This window comes from Nicotiana tabacum, chromosome 10 (assembly GCF_000715075.1).
Source record: "Nicotiana tabacum cultivar K326 chromosome 10, ASM71507v2, whole genome shotgun sequence".
NCBI lineage: Eukaryota > Viridiplantae > Streptophyta > Magnoliopsida > Solanales > Solanaceae > Nicotiana > Nicotiana tabacum.
In genome coordinates, this window is record NC_134089.1 from 161,354,493 (window position 1) to 161,371,664 (window position 17,172).

Here is a 17,172-nt window from a genome sequence, read left to right on the forward strand (position 1 = left end):
TTTCATTTGCTTACTTATATTTAGAAGATCAAAGAACATGTGCACAGAGGGAGCCCTCGGGAATATAAGTTGTTGTTTCCTCAAGTCCTGGCCAAAGTCAATGTACCGGCCATTTCCTCTAGAGAAGGGGTGAGCTCGAAATCTGATAAACGGAACACGTTGTGGACAGGATCCCAAAAGGTTACAGAGGATTTTATTAAATCCTCTCGGGGTTCGATGCTCATAATGTCTATAAGGGAACCCATCTGCTTTTTTACCCAATCCTGGCCATCTTATCTAAATCATTCCACCACATGCGAAGCTGCAGCTGAGCTTGTTCTATGACCAATTGTGACGGGTTCTAGAACGCATTCATTTGTGACGGGTTCTGGACAGTATTCATTTGTGATGGGTTCTAGACAGTATTTATTTGTACCTATGGAGGGTTAAGATTAGGGTTGACTCTTGTGGTCTCTTTTTGCAAAATAAGTTTTCAATTTCTAAAAGAAAATCAACGGACAAAGACACCCTTTATGCTACTTTAGCAAACATGGTCCTTTTTGCAAACGTGGCCTCTTCATAATTCCAAACAAATGTTGAGTCCGGGGAAAAGTATTTTATGGAAAAAGACACCTTACTGACAGAGTTGCCCGTTCTTCACGAAAATATCCTTTTGACAATTAAAAGATAATCTAAGGCTATTCCGGTAAGAACGACTTAAAATACAACCGAAGCTGGATCGTCTTATTCTTTTGACCAAATCCATAAACTACATTTTACTTGATTATTTTTGTAAAAAATGAGGCCGAACCTTTTGTGGGTTTCTTACATATCCCACATCCGGTGAGAATTAATCCTACATAGTTCGGTCAGTTTTAACGCAATTAAAAAAAACATGATGTTTGACTCACTCTTTTTGAAATACATTTTCCTCTTTTCCCTTTTTTTCAAAAATTTTGGTAAAATTTTGAGACTATTTGTTTTTCTCTTGATTTTCTTTTCCTAGCCGGTCAACATGCAAGCCGAAACAAATAAATATTCATATAGCACGTAGGACGCATCAGGATGGTCTTTATTTTGGGTACACCTGTCCTAGACGGATCCAACCCTTGTGTTGAATCCCCAAAGTCAAATGCATGTGATGCAAATAAATGTTCCTACTAAGGATCCGGCATGAGGTTATATTATTCTAAGTTTAAACTTGGGGTTGTATTCTAAACCTGGCTTACCCGAGTGGACAAACTCGAGTAGTGTAGGGGGCAACGTACCGGGAGCATGAAAGTCTGCCCAGCCCCGTTCTATTTGGTATAACTCTAACAGAAAAGTGGGTCACGCGAACATGAGCACCATTTTTTAGAATACTCAGAAGGGAGGCATAAGAAGACATTTAAATACAGTTCAAGTAATATCAAAGCGGTAAAGGGCAATTAGCACATTAAGTCCACAAAATACAGTAATATCAACAATAAAGCCAAATAAAAAATCACATTAACAAGCTCGAATTCTTGAACCCTGAACTAGAGATTTTGGGTTCTTGATCCCCAGCAGAGTCGCCAGAGCTGTCACACCTCCTTTTTACACCCGAGGATATATGGCGAGTTTTTCCAATTAAAGTGACATTATTCGAAATGGGATTAATTAATTTATCAGAACTGCCACTTGGAATAAATTATTTAGTGTCCCAAGTCACCGGTTTATTTTAAATTCCAAATTGAGGAAGTTTTCGACATTATTTAAAAGTCTGTGAACCAGAAATTCTATATAAGGAATTCTATTAACCCGGAAGAAGGTGTTACGTATTCCCGGGTTCCATGGTTCTAAAACTGTCCCTTAGTGATTTATACTTGGCTTAAATTGTTTAACTACTCATTTTTAGGACCTATGTGCATTTATCTTTTACCGATTTTAATCACTTGATTTATTCATAATTAGAGAATTGAGTTACGCGTACGTATACTCTTTTCTTTTGGTGCGTCAAAAATCATATCACGCGAAAGTGTCCATAATTAATAACGCTTTGTTTATAGAAAAGTTTGGTTGAAGTTGCGCAAACGCATCCCTCGAGTTATTATTTTTTAGAATTAAATTCGTAATTATGTTACGTGAACATATACATAATCACAATACTAGTCTAAATCGAGCCTAAAGCAAACTACGAGTGTTTAAGGCTACTTTAATACTAGATTAATATCAATATGAGGGCCATAGGTTATGAATTTTTTTGTTTGGTATGCCACACCTCAACTTATTTCTTTTTTAGAGGAAGATTATACTTAATTAAAAGGGCTAAGCTTAAAGTAATTCTTTTGAAAAGGGATTTAGGCTTGGGCTTCATCACCTATTACTTGATCAACTTTGACAAGTTTAGCTCTAACAAAGATGCATTTTTGGGCTAAAAACTTGGCCCAGCAGAGAAGGAGCTCAAAAGCTCTTGCCTTTGTTGGAAATTTTAATCAAGTTCTTGTCCCACATTGGGTCATTATCAGGCGAGCCCAGTTACTACGTTTTTCTGGATGGGCCTATCTACCTATACATTTCAGCCCAAACTTACACAATGCACGTTTTGCAAAGTTATAATTTGCATCAGTTTTTAAAGAAGACAATCAGAATCGAGACAATATGATTCGAATCCCAAAATTAAGTACATTAACATGATTTGTAAGGCATACATTTATACTAGAATTTACAAAAAAAAATTATAACTAGTGTCAAATTACTGGGTTTAATGCACAGACACATTCGCCTGGACCCCAGACTTGCTTAGGTAGTTCCTAGATTTGGGACTTATTGCATGTCTGGCCCAATTTATATTACACTTAAATAATTTTGTGATGCTGGACTAAACTTGTTACAAGAATCATATACTATGAACCTAAACTAAGAATCAAAATAGTCAAATCTCGAACTCCAACAGTCCATTTATTTAACAAAAGTCCATAAATTTACAAAGCACTTCTAAATACAGAATAATTAAAGTCAGGGTAGCATTTTCCTAACTCTAAATCTTCAGGAAGAAAAAGAATCCTTTGAATCAGCTTCAATTTGCAGGAAAAATCAGCTATGGAGTTGTTCCTTACAAGCTAAAACTTAGTTCCAACCCTGAGGCATCTTACTGCCCGAATCAGCCTTGCTTTCAGCTTAGACTTTCATGAATCTGACCATGTTTAAAGGTTAGATTCACGAAAAAATGTTTGCAGATACACAGACCTATTATATTATCAAATCAATCTCAAACAAACAATGCAAAGATAAAGAAAAAAGTAGTGTGATTCATGAGTTTAACCATTTTAAGAGTCAAACTCACTAACCAACAAGGGTTTCAAACCCAAAGGCATGATATTGCTGCCTCAGGCCAATATAAGAATGAACCAGAAGGGGGAGGGGGTAGTGTAATCCATGAATCTGACCATGTAGAGGTTAGACTCAATGGATAAACAAAGTTTCAAATATGGGGATCTAAACATACTACCTAACCAATGCAACAAAATAGAAGTCTATACCAGCTGAAATAATCAAATGATCAATGCTAAAGTCATACAAGGAAACAAATTCTCATGATGTAAAATCAATTAGACAAAGACTCACGCATTTTTAAAGATAAGCTTCAATATTATTGCAACTTCATCATGTAAATCATAGCTAGAAAACACAGATATACACCATTGACACGAAAGAACCACTTGTATTTATCTTTAAATTTCATCTACAATCACTTAAACATGGAAGAGAATGTGTAACTTGAACAGCAACAGAAAAATAACAAGTAGAAGATGAAAGGAAACTGATTGAAAACTTCAGAAGAAAGGAAACAACAGTAGTAAACCAACACAGCTACATCAAATCAAATAGGTCCCAGAATTTTAACCAAATCCAATCAGCTTTTCAAACCAGAATCCCAGCTAAAGAACCCCAAGAAAATCCTATATTTCAAACCATGTTTTCAGCTTGTAAAAAATCAGAAATGAGAAGTTTTGAATGTTTTCTAGAGTTTCTGAAATATGATCTTTTTCAGAGAATAAGAGAGAACTTTTTATGCAGTAAAATGATGCTCAATGTCTGTGTGTGAGTGAGGGAATGTTTCCCTTTTAGAGTGTACAAAAAGGCATCAAAAAAGCATATTCTAACCTAAAATTCTGAACTTTCAGGATAGTATAGCATCTTTTACAGTTGTCTGTCCTTTTCCTTATCCAATACCAGCATTTTTATGCTAAGGATAGGGACAGTTGTGAAAAATTTAGAAGATTCTGATATTAGCCTATGTGAAAGTCCATTTTTACCCCTTTAATTACTGCTTATTTCAGCTTTGTCCTATGTTCTTTCAATTAATTACAACCATTTTAAAACCTTCAACTAAGTGATTAAGTTGCCTAATGATATTGTAATTCATTAACCTAAAGTTTAAATAGTTGTTCAGAGGCTCAAGCCTAAGCTTAAAATCAATTAAACCTAAGTAATTAAAATATGTAGGCAATCAAACTCAGATTCAAAAAGCTACTCAAAATTAGCCTAATTTAACTAAGGCCAACTGAATATGGCTAAAGCTTAAACTAAGGGATACTAAAAATAAATTTGAGAGAAGAATAATCATGAAAGGAAAAAAGAAGAAACAGAACAAAGCAAACAAAGTTATCAGAAACTAAACATGCAAATTAAATTCCTAACGATGAAATCTAAACATGCAAATAATGAAACTAACAAACAGAAGAAAGGAAAAAATAACCTAAGTCATACGGCTAATCAAAGGCAATTAACAGAAAAGGGGAAACGACCAAAACCAGAAGAAAACTAAAGAAAAGGTTACAAGAAATTACCGATCACTTGATTCTTCCAATAATAAAACTAAAACGCTTTCGAATTCTGACCCAAATTCTCGGGGTACGAATGAACTTTAAACAACCATGAATCAACTGCTCTTATTAAGGGCAATGAATTCATGGAAGTCTTGGGTTCAAAAGCCCCAAAAAACATCCGGAAATTTTGGAAGTGAAGAAGATTAAGGTTCTGGAATCTTGGATTTAAAATTCAACGAGGCTGGGACTGGTTCGAAAGGGGATAATGGTGATTTAGGGTTCAGATAGGTGTCGGGGTTATGAGGTGTGAATTTGGGGCCATTTGGAACACTTAGGGTTTTGAGGCATCAACTTAGATTTAAGATTCAAGCTGTTTGGTAATGATTCGAGGGAATTAGTTTGGAGATTTGTAAAGAGGAGATGACGGGGGTTCTGGGGTGTTAATTTGGTGGTGTTTGGGGCGCCAGAACCGCCGTGACGACCCGGCCAGTCATCTCATGAGTTACCACTTCATTTTCCCCATTTCTACCTCTTTATGCTATGTTTATCCGTGTTATGTGGTATCAGGTTGGTCGGATTTAATTCAGAATGATTTTGGTAAGGTTTGAGACACTTAGTCTCTTTTGAGGAAGCTTAAGTTGGAAAAGTCAGTTGGATGTTGACTTAAGTGTTATAGGGATAGGATGTGAGTTCTGATGGTTCAGATAGATTCGAGAGGTGATTTGCGACTTAAGAGCATGATCGGAATGAGTTTTGGAGGTTCGGAGTAGATTTAGGCTTGAATTGACGAAGTAGATATTTTGGCGATTTCCGGTTGGTAGGCGAGATTTTGATATAGGGGGCGGAATAGAATTCCGAGAGTTACAGTAGTTCCGTTATATCATTTGGGATGTGTGTGAAAAATTTTAGGTCATTCGGATGTGGTTTGGTTGGGTGTTTGATCAAAAGCGTAATTTAAAAGATCTTGGAATTCTTAGGCTTGAATCCGATCCAAATTTGGTATTTCGATGTTGTTTTGAGCGTTCTGAAGGTTGGAACAAGTTTGAATAGGGTTTTGGGATATGTTTGTGCCTTTGGTTGAGGTCCCGGGGGCTTCAGGTGAGTTTCGGAGGGTTGAACGGATCATTTTAAGTTGAAGAAAATTGCAGATTTTGGTTTCAGCTGTTGTAGATATTTTACTCTTCGCGTTCGTGAGTAGACCCTTGCATTTGTGAAGGGTCAGTTGAGGAAGTTGGGAATTTATCCTTCGCATTCGCAAGGAAGGCTCCGTGTTCGCAAAGGGCTGGGCATTTGTGCATCGCGTTCGCGGGGGTGTTGTCGCGTTCGCATAGAAGGAATGGGCAGCTGAGCTTCAAGGGGAATTTGTTCATCGCGTTCGCGATAGGGGGAACGCGATCGCGAAGGTCTATCTAAGTAAAGCATTGCGTTCGCGATGGGGGGGTCGCGATTGCGTAAGAGGAATTTTGGTCAAGATTATTTTGTGCTTCGCGAACGCGAGGCTTTGACCGCGTTCGCGAAGAAGGAATTAAGGCATGGGTAGAATGTTTAAATACTCGTCTTGTCCGTGATTTTGGGGTTTATTTCTTCCATTGTTGGTCGTTTTTGGAGTTTTTTGAAGAGGTATTCACAGGGAATCACTTGGAGGTAAGATTCTTGGACTTAAAACTCGATTCTAATGTGAATTTCACCTAAATAATCATGAAAATTAAGCCAAAAATTAAAGAACTAGGGCTTGGAAACTTAGACCTTTGATTGAGGATTTGAAGGAACATTTGAGGTCGGATTTTAGAAATTTTGATATGTATGAACTCATGGGGAGATAAGGAATCTATTGATGTAAAAATTATCGAATTCTGAGATGTGGGCCCCGGGGGTCGGGTTTTGGTAATTTCGGGATTTGTGTCGTATATTGATTATTTTTGCTTGGGCTTCATTCCCTTAGCATATTTTGACGCTGTGATTCTGATTTTGGATAGATTCAAAGCGAGTAGAGGATGATTCGAGGGGAAAAGGCGTCGCGAGTTAGAGATTTGACCGATTCGAGGTGATTAATGATTGTAAATGATGTCCTGAGGGTTCGAAACCCCGGATTTGCTCATCGTTGTGCTATATTGAGGTGACGCACATGCTTGATGATGAGCGTGGAGTCGTGCACTATTGGGAATTGTGACTTAGTCCATCCCGATTGATTATTTTACCGCGTATTTGACTGAAATCTATTTGTTATCATCATTATTTGGGCTGTACGTCATATTTGGGCCTCGTGCCAACTATTTGAACCCTTCGGGGATTATATTGATATTTCCTTACTGTTTTGACTTTACACTTGAACTCAGTCATATTATTTTCCACTGTATTCATACTCGGCCATGTTTACTCTGTTTTAATACTTAAACGATCTTTTAAATGATAATTGGGTTGAGAGATCACTGTTTTACTGTTGCCCAAGTGACTTGTAAGGATTTTTAACTGAGTAAGGCCGAGAGCCTATGTTGTGAGGAAACACTGATCATGATTTAAGGCCGAGGGCCCGAGATATGTACGTCATAAGGTGGCTTGATTGATATGAGGCCGAGAGCCTAGTGATGTATGCCACAAGATGGCATGATATTGCACTTGTGCCGTAAGGGCCCCTCCAGGAGTCTGCACACCCCTACTGAGCACGGGTACCCATGTGATGTGAGATGTAGCCCGAGGGGCTAATATTATTCTGAGATATTGCCCAAGGGGCAGATGTGTTGATACTGTGCCCAAGGGGCGGATGTGTTGATACTGTGCGCGAGGGGCGAACCTTTATGTATTTATCTTTCTTAGTTGCCTGTCATTATCTGTTTAATTGTTGATAGGACTTTTCGTGAAGTTTAAGTTGAATAAAATGACTTTCTCATGTTTTTACCGAGTTACTGTCTTTACCTGTTTTACTGCTTCATTATAGCATGCCTTGTGCCAGGCATGATTTCCTGCTTTCAGTCTTTATTTATAATTATTACTCACTGAGTTGAAGTACTCACTTTACTCCTGGCACCGTTTGTACAGATTTAGGCGTATCTGGTCCCGCTCCCGAGTGCTGATCATTTCCAGCTCAGGCGAATCCAAGGAGTCTCTAAGTAGTTCACAGCCCGGAGCTCTTCCCTATCTTATTTCTTCATGTTCTTAGTTTATGTATTAAACTTTGCAGTTTGATTTGGAGTATTTCGAATTGTTAGATGCTCATGACTAGTAACACCCCGGTATCGGGCTGTATTTGGGCTGTATTCTGTATAGTATACTATCATTTGCTTAAACTTTGGTTTATTTATTCATACTTAGACTATTTCTTATTGTTTAACTGTTAATAATTGAAAAATGGAAAGTGTCGGCTAGCCTTGTCTTCACGAGAGACACCATCACGATCGGGTCCAAATTTAGGGTCGTGACAACTACCGTGAGGCGATTTTCGGTGCCGGTTGGCGGTGGAGACGACAAGGGTAAAGTGGGCGTCTAGGGTTTCTGGAGTTAGATACAGGGAAGGTGAAAATGAGAAGGGTAATGGGGGAAAACAGGTTTTCAGACACTAATATAGTAATTGAGTGACCAGTTCCGTGCCGTTGGATCACAATAATCCAACGGTCATGATGAGAGCAAGGCAAAATGGGGTCGTTTTGGGGGTAGGGAATCCTCGACCGGGTAGGCACATTTGGTCTTGGGTTAGGGGTAGATTTTGGACGGGTTTTGGGCTAAAATCAGTCCAATTTCAATTAAAAGCTCTTTTTCAATTACATCTTTTTATTCCTTTTTCTCTTTTTTTTAATTAAAAATTCTAAATTAAAATCCTAAATTAATCTAAATTGTAAAACTAAACTCAGATATCTAGTTACAAAATTTATAAAATTACTATGATAGAAAAGAAAAATTATTAATCTAAAAAATTAAAGGGTAAAAATGCATAATGAGCTATTTTGTGATTTTCATTTTAAATAACACAAATAATTAAATAATTAATCCTAAAATATAAAAATAAAACCTAAATGCAATGCATGGTATTTTTGGCAATTTTCATGATTTTAATAAAAGATTAAACGTGCACAAAAATACAAACAATCAATAAAAATCCTACAAAATTCAAATAATAAGAAAAAAATCTATTTTCTTGGATTTTATAGGAGTAACTTATATAGGGCAAAAATCACATACTCATACTAATTATGGTACAATTCTAATTACGGAAATAAATCCCATGATCGGCACAAATAACCGTCCTTGATTTGATCTGTTCCGGGATTTTCGCCGTGATCTTCGACCGGTTACGGATATCTCACCTTTCCGTTATTGCACTTCACTCGAAGTCAGTCATACTAAGTCTCGATTGTTGTTGGCCTCGGTCTCGATGGCCCTCTCGATTCTTGAACTCGACACCTCGTCTTCGTGCTATAACCTGATCCATTACGAGGTTGACCCTCGACTTGATCCCCTGATCTCGATTAAATAGCAAAATCGGGCAAGCCCAATTTTAACCGTATACAGATGGTGTGACGAAAGATATGATTATGATATGACATGTTCTGGGTAGGTAACTCTGTCACCAAGATTTGGACGGATAGAAAAAAATAATATAGTGTTGTTCTTTGGTCTCCGTAGAAAATTGAACCCGAGACCTCATGGTTCTTCACTCACTTCATCGACCACTAGGTCACATCCCTAGCCACCACCATCAAGAATTATTTTTCATACAATACAACTATATATATATATATATATATATATATATATATATATATATATATTTAATTCTTCTAATTCTATCAAATCCACAATGCAGACCTTGTTTTTAACCGTTTAAGCCAACTATATTACCTTTCCAATTTATGTGATATATTTTGACCCGGCTAGAATGTTTTATTTTGAAACTTGTGTGATGTTAAACCTGCTATGATACTTTTATTAATATTAAAACATGTGCATTAAAAATAAAATGATAAATTTAAAGTCTGATTGCTTTTAAATATTAAAAATTGTGAAGGGAAGAGTGAAGAATAGATATATCCTCCAAACTAGTAGTCATAAATAAATAATATATTGACGTCCAAAGAAGTGAAGATTCCAAGCTTAGATTTTAACAATCCAGAGCGGAAACCTGGTATGGGAATCCACAAAAACACAAGTTTTCCAAGTTTTGAAAGAGTATGGTTGCTTTGAAGCAATATACAATAAAGTTGAAAATGAGAATATTGGAAAAGCCATTTTCAAATCTTTTTGGAACATGCAAATAAAAAATAATGTCAAAGAAAGTAGTACGAACAAAGTTTTATTTTCCTTTCCTCTTCGCTACTCCCTCGATCTGTTCCATTCTATGTGACACCATTTTTTTAGTAGTTTATTTCGAAAAGATTGCATTGTATATACTTTAGAAATTAAATAAAATTTCTCATTTTACTCGTCAATTGGAATGCTTTTATAGCTTCAGAAATCTTATGACAAATTTAAAATCATAATTATTTTCATAATTAAGTCTTTCTTTTCAAACTTCATGTAGTATCAAATTTCGCCACATAAATTAGGACTTATGGGATTTTTAGTACATCCTATTATCAGAGTGTATTACTTTTTCTACAAGTTTGTATGTTTAATTTTAACATATACTTAAAATTTGTTGGCAGCGATGTCGTGAAGTCCAATTCAAAGCCACTTGTGGAATTGGATGAATGGTCAAAAGGATGATTTTGGCTGAAAAACTACATAGATGAGGTCTTGGATTTTTCCAACGTTTACTTTCTGCGATTTACGTATTACAAAGCAGCTCAACCTCAACGTGAAGATGTTAGTAAAATAAGATTGCGTAACCACACAGATGATGGCTTCTTGACTATTGTAAAACAAAATCAAGGTGGATTGCAACTTCTTAGAAAATATGGAGGGTGGATTGAGCTTAATAATGTTTCACCAAATTCCTACATTGTTTTAGTTGCGGATTCCTTCATGGCAAGTATTTTGTAGTGTGTTTGGTCTGATGGAAATTAGTACCAAATTAAAAAGTATTTTGATAAAATTTTGAATATTAAAGATTAATAATTATGAATAAGTGTTAGTTTAAAATAATAATTCGAAGTTAAGAATTGTATGAAAAATGACTTTCGCCTACAAGGGATGGAGGTCATTTTCCTTATCTTAATAGAAAATGTTTTATTGGAAAACTTTAAAATATTTTCAGGTAATTTATTAAGGGGAAAATGACTTTCACATGGAAAACATTTACTGAAATACACCCTGTAAAATAGGGGAACAACAAACAAGAAGAGAAATTCTTGAAGTTTGTTGTTGTATGATTCTTTTTGGAGAACTGAAAATGATACCGAAATTTTTTTACTTCCTCCGGTCCACTTTAATTCACTTTCTGGCCGTCTTCATACATGTTAAAAAATTCAGTTTTTAATATTAATTAACAATTAATAAAATTAACCACATTAACATTTACTATTTATATGATTTGTTCATCGGAAAGATAACATATACTCCGAGACTCTTTACTTCAAGAATAACTTTGAAAAAAAAGAAGTTAATTCCTTCTTGATATCTGAAAAAATCAAATATTATGAACCACAATAAAAAAACTAATAAATCAATTAAAGTGGATTGGCGAGAATATAATCTTTGGTTATAAAGGAAATTTTTTGTGTAATTTTTTTTTTTGGCTTTGTATAAATTTATACACGCATGGACAAATAATAGATTGGAGTCTGCTACCCACATAGTAACAATGGAGGGAGACATTGATAGTGTCAATTCAGCTATTTTCATCAGCAAAACCAAGAGACATAATAGAGGCTAAAAAAGAACTAGTGGATGAAGAACACCCTATAATTTTCAAGCCCTATGACATTGTTGGACATTATGTATTAAGTTGTTTACCTTGAAAATGGTAATAAAAATTAGATTTAATTTTGTGGTTCTAAAAATATGTGATTTATTTTTATGCTAGTTGTTAGGCAATAGATTCTAAGTGAAAGATTAGAAAGAATAAGACAATAGCTTGTAGACAGTATAACAATCAAAGCGAATGGCTGGAAATCGGGACCTCGAGCTTGTGTGTACGGGGCCTCAAGGTCGAGTCAGATGCCCGTCTAAGGGCAGTCGATGGAGGATTAACAGTTATGATAAATTCAATGGCGACTCTTTATGGCCAATAATGAGCAATAAATGAAGAATAATAAATAGAACGCAACAAAAGTAAGCAATAAATGTAAGTAATGAGGTCAAGAGAATATGTTAAGTTAGGAAGCAGAGAGAATGTTCTTGTATATTTAATATTGTGTATCAGATCCCCCTTACAAAATAACAAGGATCCCCTTTATTTATGAGGAGGAATCCTAACATAGTACAAACGTATTTATTATAAAGATATGTGGCTGGTACAGCCATTTAATGCCATGATACGGGTTTGGACTAGCCTGATAGACTTTGTCAGCTCTAGTTACGTGCTTTGGGAACCTCACATCGATCCACCGTAGTCACTGATTTATACTGCCTCGAGGCCTGTCATTGAGAACCTCGGGGTCGAAACCCTAAGCTGAACTTCGAGCCTTCCGGAGGCATTCTTTACGAGGCGCCTTAATGGTTATAAAATTGGACCATCGATTTTTACCGTATACATATAGTCCTCGTGTTTCTTAGATTAAAGTGATGAGAAACGATTTTAACACCGATCTCCTCGAGCCTCCTGTGATGATGCCATGCTTATGACGTCAGTTTTTGCAATGACTGAGACGTCCCATCGATACGTGTTTCCTCGGAACATTTAATGTAGCACCGGTTTACTTTCTCAAGGCGATAATATCGTCGCTGGTCCGCCTCCCAACATGCATTGTTGCGCCTGTCGATACATTTTCCAAAGACATTGATTGTGTCGTTGGTTACGCTGCCACCTTTCTATAAATAGAAGCTTTTTTGAACCAAAAGTTCATTCAAATGTTCTTCAACAACATTTTACCCCTTTCTTATCTTCGTCCTCACCTAACGCTATTTTCCCTATGTTTGAAGCCCGCGACTATAATATCACACGGCAGTGTTCTCATCAGTTATGTCATGGCCCTTTCCCAAAGCTTTCCCCTGTTGAGTGGGATTGCTCTGGTTTTTTGTTGTTGTTGTTGTTGGCCCGAAATAATGAAAGAGAAATCTCAAATTATCTGCGCATTAAAGGATATGCAGACTATGAAATTCTACTCATCCCTCTTAACTACCCGGTGCGGCGCTTCACCCCTTTTGCTTTCCATGGAGTGAGGTGGTGCCATCTACTAACTGTTGCATCCCCCACCGGTGAAACGTCTCAAAAAGTGGCTTCACAATAGCAATGCTGGCGAGACCCATACTCGCTAGATTTTTCACCCAGTCACTTCTTCACCTTTTTCTGCTTCTTCTTCATCTTTTTCTTCCTCTTCTTCATCGTTTTCTACTTCTTCTTAAATCTTGAAGATACCATTTGAAAGACCGAGATAAGGACCCCGAGAAAATGGTTCTCGAAGATACTGCCCTCGAGGATGTACCCCCGAGAGCAGAATAGGCTTGTAGTTGTTATATATATTGCTTCTCTGTTTCTGTGTAAGGACCCTTCGTGGGCTTTTATAATCATATGTAATGATCCTTTGTGGTTTTTTTGTAATCATCATTTACTAATGAAAAATTGTTTCTTCAATTTTGTACATGATTTATGTCGGATTTCCTTTTATTTGCATTTGTGAAGAATCTGAGTGCATGATTCTATCGGTCGGTCCGAATACCGGGCCCGGGTGTAGGTGTTTCCCCGGTCCTTGATTGGTTAATACGATATCCCGTAGAGCCCTTTGTGGTTCCTCGGACTGAGCCCGGATTGAATTGATACGAGCTTAGGCCACCGAGACCCCCGACTTCGAGTTGAGTGAGAGCACGACTTCGAATTTTTAGAATAAAACTTAGCCTTTCAGACCCCATCGATAGTCCTCGGGGGGGGGGGGGGAGGGAGGGGGAGAACTTGCTCAAATGCCTGAGAATAAAGATAGCCCTTAGGATTTCGAAGGCAGTCCCCGAGTAAGAGTTCGCTCAAGCTCGGGCGACCTGAAAACTTGTTTTGAACTTAGAGCGAAGATAGCCTTAAGGCGTTATAGATGGATCTCGAATGAGGGTATGCCTGGACTCGGATAGCCCCTGGATTAAAGTAACCGAGAGGGCATTTAACTTGATCCGAAGGCGAGAAATCGCCCTAAGGCTTTATTAGTAGTTTTCGAATACAAACTGGCGTGGGCTCAGGTAGCTCGAGGACTAGAGGATCGGGTAAATGTCCCACATTTTCAATAGCAAAAATCCTCGAGGTAGGGTACCACCTCGAGGTCAGGCCCGTATGAGTAGATTTTTAAAACTTATCTTCTTTTTGACAGAGATCCTCGAGATCGGGTACGTCTCGAGGCTGGTAATGATATCAATGGCTCTTTAGTGCCTATCTTCTCCTTGAAGAGGTCCTCGAGATCGGGTACCATCTCGAGGCTTGCACGGATATCAATGGCTCCTTAGAGCCTATCTTCTTCTTGACAAGGGTCCTCAAGATCGGGTACCATCTCGAGGCTTGTAATGATACCAATGTCTCCTTAGAGCCTATCTTATTCTTGAAAGAGGTCCTCGAGATCGGGTACCATCTCGAGGCTTGTAAATGGCTCCTTAGAGCCTATCTTATTCTTGATAGAGGTCCTCGAGATCGGGTATCATCTCGAGGCTTGTTGATGCGGGGTTTCTTGATCCCCACAATGCCATACGACAATGTTAGTTGCATGACTTGGTTATGAAACGACCAAGGCAATCCCGCTAGTACATCTTCCCAAAGCGAAAAATGGCTTAGTTAGCAGTTTTAATTGGCCTTTGAGGCAGGCGGATAGTCATTGCTTTCTCTATATATAGAGTTGTATTCCATCTTTTGAGGATTTCGCTATTCTGAATAGTCATCCTCCTTCATAGAGTTCTTCTTTCCTACGTTAGGTCCTTCACCATTTCAACTTTGAAGCCCTTGCTCAAATTCCTGTTCCAATTCCCTAGTTTTACCACAGTTATGGCTGCTACACCAGGGTCCGCTCGGCAAGGAGAAGGGAGTTCCGCCTCTGGTTCCCGCCGTGTTGGTGGTGTGCCGATGGTGCCAAGCGAGCCAACCTCGGTACATTTTGTTTCGAGGGGGACTTTCCGTCAGAAAAACCTCCCAATGTTCGGGGTCATTGGGAGTATGACTTGAAGTTTATTTCTTTAATAGGGGAGGGGCACCTTGAGTTAGTGAGTAAAGATTGTGGATGGGGGGAAGAGGTAGTACTACGAGTACCTTCCCCGGAAGAGAGTATCATGGATCATGTCGATGGGTTTCTGAACGTATACACTTACCCCTTTACGCTGGGCTCCCTTGATAGGGTCGTGCTCAATTTATGTTGAAAGTACTAGGTTACCTTGGCACAGGTTCATCCGTCATTTTGGAGGATAGTATTGATGATGAGGTTCTTTGCGGAAGAAGCAGGGCTTGATTTCACCCTTAGCCATCTCATCAGGCTGTACCGGCCTTTTCACTATCGAGGTCTGCTAACCCTACGATGCCAATCCACCACGGCTTTCGTTGTCAATGATGAAGAAGGTAGGGATCGGGGATGGATGAGCCGATTCATCTGAGTATGGACTGTTGATATTATCCCTATGGAGTTTCTGCCATTTCCTGAGGAATGGAATTTTACACGTAAGTGGTACACTTATGCCTTCATAGTTTAGCTTATGGCAGAGGCGGGCTCCGTAAATGCGCCTTTCTTTCCCTTTCTACAGCAATTCCATGGATGCCGGACGAGGTCCCCAACCTGACGGATTGGGCTTGGAAGTTGGCGACCCACTCGACTTATAATGAGCATAAGTGGCGAGCTTTGTCTAAGGGTAGATGTAAGGCAAAACACCACGGTACATGCTGTGTGATTTTCTCCTTTTTTGAAAGGAACATTCTTTTTACGCATAGTAACTCCGTCATCGTAGGCATTGGGGAGTTCTTTGAGGCGAGATCGTGCCCTCTCGAAGAGGGTGAAGGATCGTCACCTTTGGGGCCGAGGGATAATAATAATAATAATAATAATAATAATAATAATAATAATAATAATAATAATAATAATAGTAATAGTAATAGTAATAGTAATAGTAATAGTAATAGTAATAGTAATAGTAATAGTAATAGTAATAGTAATAGTAATAGTAATAGTAATAGTAATAGTAATAGTAATAGTAATAGTAATAGTAATAGTAATAGTAATAGTAATAGTAATAGTAATAGTAATAGTAATAGTAATAGTAATAGTAATAGTAATAGTAATAGTAATAGTAATAGTAGTAATAGTAATAGTAATAGTAATAGTAGTAATAGTAATAGTAATAATAATAATAGTAATAATAATAATAGTAATAGTAATAATAATAATAGTAATAATAATAATAGTAATACTAATAATAGTAATAGTAATAATAATAATAGTAATAATAATAATAGTAATAATAATAATAATAATAATAATAATAATAATAATAATAATAATAAGCAGAAAGGGCCTTCGCAGGGCGACGATGATTATAGCAAGACGAGTCCATCCCGGAGGCTCAGAGAGTGTGTATCAGCCGAGCCTATAGCGCCCGAGATCTCTCGTTTTAGAAAAACAATCCCTATTCCACCGCCTTCTTCTTTTCTCATCGAAGTTACCTCGAGGAACAAGGGTTCTCTGTTGCGGACTTCTTCTCCCATCGAAGGCACTTCGAGGGATGTTTGAAGCCAGGGGCCGCACATATCAAGCGATCGTATCCCAACCGGGAGCGGTTCTACTGGGTTGATGGAGTCGGACTGGTAGATGTGCACTCAACTTTTGAGGAAGCTCGGCAGCTCTATTCTGAGGTTAGTTTTGGCCGATCGTGTTGGTTTTATAGTTTTTGTAAATTTTACTCTCTTATCGAGTTTCTCCTTCATAGGCTTTTAACAAGCTCAAGTCTGAGTTGTTTCGTCGTGAGACCAGGCTGCGAAAAGCTGTGGATGGGGAAAAATCCCTCAGGCTTCTTTGCGATGAAATGGAAGATGATTTGGCACACTTGCGGTATGAGGTGAGTCGAAGTCTGAACTATGAAAGCTACCTCGAGGAGCAGGTAATTTTTGTTTCAAGGGAGTGCATGTTTCTTCTTCTATCTTCTGAGACTAATGTTTTGTTTACTTGAGTTGCAGAAAACAATGGAGGACTTGGAATGCCTTTGGAGCGAAGTTGGTCAAGCCAAGTGCGAGCGTTATGAGCTAAAGGCTCGAGTGGACACCCAGGTAACGGCTAAGAAAGATACTTTGGCCAAGGCTTTCGCCCTCGAAGTGCAACTTCGCAATGCTCATGAGAACAACTTGGTCCGAACAGACATGATTTAA

General features: G+C 37.9%; 1 pseudogene; it reads left to right on the forward strand.

The window, feature by feature from the left end:
- Nucleotides 1-9,821: 9,821 nt before the first annotated feature.
- LOC142165501 (deoxypodophyllotoxin synthase-like) lies at nt 9,822-17,172 on the forward strand (annotated as a pseudogene).